Source organism: Octodon degus, unplaced genomic scaffold (assembly GCF_000260255.1).
Source record: "Octodon degus isolate 3935 unplaced genomic scaffold, OctDeg1.0 scaffold00050, whole genome shotgun sequence".
Lineage (NCBI taxonomy): Eukaryota > Metazoa > Chordata > Mammalia > Rodentia > Octodontidae > Octodon > Octodon degus.
In genome coordinates, this window is record NW_004524626.1 from 1,352,300 (window position 1) to 1,358,337 (window position 6,038).

A 6,038-nucleotide genomic window follows, 5' to 3' on the forward strand; every position below is an offset into this window, starting at 1 on the left:
TCTTCTTCTTCTTCTTCTTTCTTAACTGAGGACCCTGCACTTGCCAGGCAAGTGCTTATCCTACTAAGCCATCTCCCCAGGCCCCTGTCTGACCCATTTTCAGGCCTATATCTTGTAATTTGAGCACCTACTTTGAAGATAAAAATGTGCAGGGATTTATCCATTGTCATTGTCCTACTATCTTGCTTTGAAATTTTGTATCATTGTTTTTTGTCTTTAAAATAAAAAGTAGGTACAATGGTTTTTTATGTTTGTTAATTAATTAGATACCTGGCTTAGACAGCTGGGATAGCATCAGAAGCATTGACGCTCCATCTTCTGCTGCACATGTGCACAGCCTCACATTTATTAAGTGCCCACTGAAGTGGAATTGACTGGACTTGCAGGGTTCCATGGTACCAAGAGTTCCCTTCTGATCACCAGGGGGTGCCTCTCCCGTGAGTGGGACATGGCTCTTATACAGGGTGGAGTGGTAGGACAAAGATCTACTTGAAAGAATCTCTGTTCCAACTTTTCTACTGACCTATTCTGCAGTCCAACACAGTCACCCAAGTAGACCTTCTGTCTTAATTTCAAGGAGCAAAAAGTGTCAAATGACACCACATGCCATGCTGTGATGCAGGCAAGAGGGCAGACTGCTGGGGCTGCCCAATCGTGGACTTGAAGCCTTCAAAACTGAACTAAATATACCTCTTTTCTCAGGGAAGTAGCTAACTTCAAGTATTTTGTTATAGCCACAGAAAACAGACTGATACAGCCAGTAAATTTCTGTAACGTTATACATTTGGTCATTGATTTCCAGATACTGCCTTCTTCCTTTAGTGTTAGCTTTTGGTCTGGCAAGCTATTAAGTTACTTGGAATAGGTAGAGTAATTTCAAAACTTGCTTTTAATCTTTGCTTGAGTAGATTTGGGAAGGCTTTGGGCTAATTTAGGCTAATTTTTAGGATTCTATTGACATATTCTCTGTTATTCCATGTTATGAGTACTTTCCACTGTGCCTGGTAGGAATAAACTCTCTCCAGCTCTACTAGTCTCTCTCATTCTTTCCAGTGGCTCTTTCCTCCATGGTAGGTAGCTGGCAGCCCATGTGTGCACCTAGCTCCAAGCCAGAAGCTAACAGGGTTGACCCCTTTGATATCTAACATTTTTATGTCAACGTCTTAATAACTACACCCTCTAAATCCAGGCAATTGTTTGCACATTTGATCCAAAAATAAATGAAGGCTATACTGGACTAAAAAGAGGGTATACATATTCAGATCGTTTTCCAGCATTTGTGAAAAGTACAGCACTATCCTCTTCCTGCTCCTCTCCCATCTCTTTTCGACCTCTCTCCCTGTCTTCCCTACCCTTCCTTCTCTTCTTGTTTCTTATCCTTCCTTTCTTGTAGTGCTCCCCCTCCAACACTCTGCCCTACAAAGTCCAAATGCCTTGGCCTCTATGAACTACAGTCTTGTTTCCTTACCTCAGCTCACAGAGCAGGACAAACATGGCTGTTCCACATTACTCATTATTGGTGCAATCATAGGACTTGTTTGTTCCCCTTCTGCAGGGACAGTTTTCCCATGCTGGGTAATGGCCAAAAGTTGCTTTTTCACATGTTCTTTCCAGTTTTCTAGTTGATGAAGAGTGGGCGGGTAAATCTAGTCCAAACACACTGTGTTTGGCAGAGCTGAGGTCTTTGGTTATTATTTCTTTAAGAGCAGTTAAAAAGGTGATACATTACCAACTGTACAGATTTATGGAGATGGTTTTAGAATATGATTAAATACATGCACCAAACCTAGGCATTTACTGGGTTATTTGTGTTTTTTAAAAAGCACTTCTTAAAACATGTGGCTCTTGGATTTTTGGCACTGAGCCAGTCCTTATGTGCAAGCCACAAGCTAGGAAGCATTTGTACAATTTAAAATCCTTTGTTTGATTATGGCTTTTGTGAGTGATTTAGTAAATGAAAACTTTCCCTAAAATAAACGTTTTTATTTCTTTTCTTATCTCCGATATCAGTACCATGTACGCCAAATATTGAAAATCCGATTTCTAGGGGCCAGCCAGATAGCTCAAGAGATTAAAGGGCCTGCTTAGGCAGACACAACAACTGGGGTTTCGATTCCTGGCTTGCCATGATGGCCCCGCCCCCAGCGTGCGCTGAGATGGCAATTGAGACTGGGTGTGGTTGCATGTGCCTATAATCCCAGCGCTTGGGAGGCTGAACACAGGAGAATCACTACAAGTCCAATCTGTGTAGTGAGACTCTGTAGACCCTGTACGAAATACGTAAAAAAGAAAGTTAGATTTCTCTCTTTTTTATTTTATAAGAAAAATTATTTAATGAACATTTAGTAGATAATGAAATCTTTAGGATTCTGTGAAGATTGAATCAAATTGAGGGCTATACAGTCAGAGCCAATAAACAGAAGTCTCAAAAGTGGTTCAGTGAGGACCACACTGCTGCTGTAGTAGGGCACCAGATGTTGGAGCTGCCACTGTCAAACCTGTTGTTCTTGGACCCGGAAGCCATCCATAGCACTTCTACCACCACGAGTGGGGGAGCTTGTTGTGTTTCTTTCCATACTCCCTCAGCATTGCTCCTGCCCAGAGGGAATGCTTGTGTCCTCTTTTCTCATCATGACTTGAGAAGGGTGCTGTTCATTGGAAGAGCTTGACTCATATGTCCGTGTACCAGCCACAAGGCAGGCTGAGAAAGTAGCAAGTAACTTTAAAAAACATGTACTTTATTATCAGTACAGTGATGAAGGACAGGTTTTCAAGGGGCCGGAGCAGGCCTTGACAGCAGGGAGGCAGCCCCTACTTGCCAGTGGTGATCAGATTCCACAGCACTATAATGACTGAGTCCCTGCACAGGAACATCTTAGAGATGTAGCGGGCCTTGTTGACAGGCTTGGACCTCTTCTTGTCCTTGCCGTTCTTGGGGACCTCAGTCAACACCTCCTTCATGTTCTCCAGCACAATGCTGCAGTCCTGTCAAAGGCCTTCACGCAGCCTAGCAGTTTCTTGTTGTTGCAGCAGTTGATGAGCACCTGGGTGTTGTTCTTGACTGACTGGGTCAGCACAAAATGTTAAATTCCTCCTCCTCCTGCTTCTGCAGCTCCTCGGGGGTCATCTTACTCTTGAACTTGTTGAAGAGGCTCATGGTGGTAGTTGCAACCTCTGGCTTACTCTCATCTCCCCTGCATTAGCAAGGAACTTTAGAACTTTTAGAGTTACCTAATAGTTTGTGCCCCAAACCTAGAAAGAAGTTTAAATACTGAGTGTTGATAAATTTTAAATGTCCACTCTTTTTCACTTTCTAAGAGCAACCTGTATTGGTCCATTTTTACAATTAAATTATCCCTTTTTTGTTCTGTGTAGCCTTATACAATGATATCTTAGTACATTTGTGAAAACATCACTTACCACTTCCTCTGGTACCTTTAACTCAGTTTGGTTTCAGATCTAGGAGCTTTGCTTGGCTTTATACCTCCTCTAGCTCTGCCCTTGACTTAATATTTTATGTTCTATGAATGAGAGTATTGAGCTAACCATAACCAACACACTTTTAAAAATGTAAAATTATGAGGCTAAGGAAAAAGATTGTTTTAGCTTTAAATTTAAAAATGAATGGATGTATAACTAACGTATGATAAAATATACTCATGTTAGGTGAAGAGGCCCATAGGGTTTGATTAAAACATACCTCAGCCAGGAAATCACAGATTACATCTGTATTAAGCAGCTCTCTGCCACCGGAACACACCACCCAACACCCATGATGGAAAGGAGGAGAAGTTCAATTTGGCTCACAGCTTCAAGGCTTTCAGCAAGTGGTTAGCAGGCTCCAAGGCCATCGTGTTGGAAGGGTGCGGCAGGGTAAAGTTCATGGTGGTCAAGAAGCAGAGTGGGGGAAGATTTCACTCATATGAATACCTCACAATAATAATTTAACGTATCTGTAAAGTTAAAGTGTGAGATCCTTTCCACTCATGTAATTTTCATTCCACATTTTCATGCTTATATTAAGCATTATCACCTTCTTCAATATAAAGTCACCTTTTGATGCATATGAGCACATCCATGTGTGAGTGTGTAAGAGACACAGAAAGAACATGCATACATGATAGGATATAAATGAAGCTCAATTTCTTGTTTAAGTAAATATTTTGTACTTGTTAATATTCTTTTTTCATCAGCTGACTGAGGATTGTACATCCATGATAGGAAATTGAGGAATTCAATCATAAAGATTACCCTTCAAATTTAATCACTGCAGTTTGAGACGTATAAAATGTACTACAACTTGTGAGATGGTTTTATAAAATTTTTATTACACAGAAGTTGTTCAGTTGAGAACCATTTCCTAGATCTACACACTGTAGAATATGTATCTCTTAAAAATTACTCTTAAATCTTATATTTCCCCTTTGAGACATTTATTGTTCCTGGAGAAAACAGTGTTTTTCTTATTCTTAAGTCTGTCTTCTATTAAGCTGGAGAACTCTATAAATCAATAACAACCTTTTAGATATCAACCTCTTCATAATTATGCCCTCCAAATCCAGGTAATTGTTTGCATATTTTATATAGAAATAAATGGAGAGAAACATATGTTCCATCCAAGTAGGAAGGGACTATAAAGATTAAGATTGTTTTTTGGCATTTATGAAGTTTGACTTATCCTCTCTTATATTACATTTGAAAAATTAATTTATTTCACACAGAGAAACAAATACATCAGGTGATAGTCTGCAGCTCTAGAGGAAAAGTAATGTTGTCTGTTAGGAACCACTGTGGATTTTTATCATAATAGGGCTTGCATTAAATAGTACACAACCACGGAGTTAAAGGCACATTTGATTTTAGTTGAATCAAGTTCTGAATATCTTTTTGATGCTTCTGCTATATTTCTGAGCAGGAAATGGCTAAATGCCCAAATGGGAATGATCTCAGATTAAGAAACTACACCCAAATCTTGAAGGCATTGTGTCTGTAGAGTGAAATGACAGCCACCAGAGAGGCCTGCGACTGTCTGCCTAGATGCCTACTCAGGGTGCCAGCCATCTGTGTTCATTTAGGGCTGTGTGTGTGTGTGTGTGTGTGTGTGTGTGTGTGTGTGTGTAGCAGGCCAAGAGGGACACAGCTCAGGTTGCAGTCTGAGTGTGGGCTCTCGCAGAGAATGAAACCTTCTGCCTGGTGCCACTCAAACGAAACCCCTCATCAGCTGTTCCCTCCAGAGAAGTAATTTCGCCAATACCAGCTGCATGGGGCATGTTTTGTGTTTTCTTTATTCAAAGTGAAAGATGTTAAACAGAAATTTTCAGAAGCACTTTTGTTTGAGAAAGGGGAAGGAAGATGGCTGCAACTGGAAAGCATCCATGAAATGAGCCCTAGTCACGGCCACCACTGATCCTTTCCTGGGATGCTGTCCATCGACCAAGCCACAACAAGAGTTTCTTTGGGGTTTTCTGCTACTGTAGCTGTGTTAATTGAACATTAGTACCATGGTGGGTATTTTTAAGTTTTAACTCTGATGATTGTCGTAGCAGATATAGCAGCATGTTAGTATCAGGGGTCTTCAAACGCTTTTCAAATATGCCTGTATTAGCAGGAATGAAAAAATTATCCATTTAATGTAAAGCCCCTGAGTACCAATGCAACTCAACTAAATGCAGTGAAAGGGAAGCGGTAAGACAGGAAGAGGCGCCGTTCAGTTATGCGGGCTCCAAATTTGATATTTATATGTGAAAAACTTGTCTAATAAATGGCTATAAATAGGAGATGGAAATGAGCTGATGTGATTGTATGATTTTATTTATTCATTATTCATAAGAAAAAAATCCTCGCTGCCTTCAATTGATGTACTTATTTGTAAAATTTCACAATATTCCTATGGTCTGAAATTATCATCGTGAGTTCTTCCAATAAATCTCTCTTTTTCTCTTTCTCCTCTCTCTCTCTCTCTCTCTCTCTCTCTCTCTCTCTCTCTCTCTCTCTCTCTCTCTCTCCTTGTCTCTCCCCTCCCCTCTCCTCTCACCCCC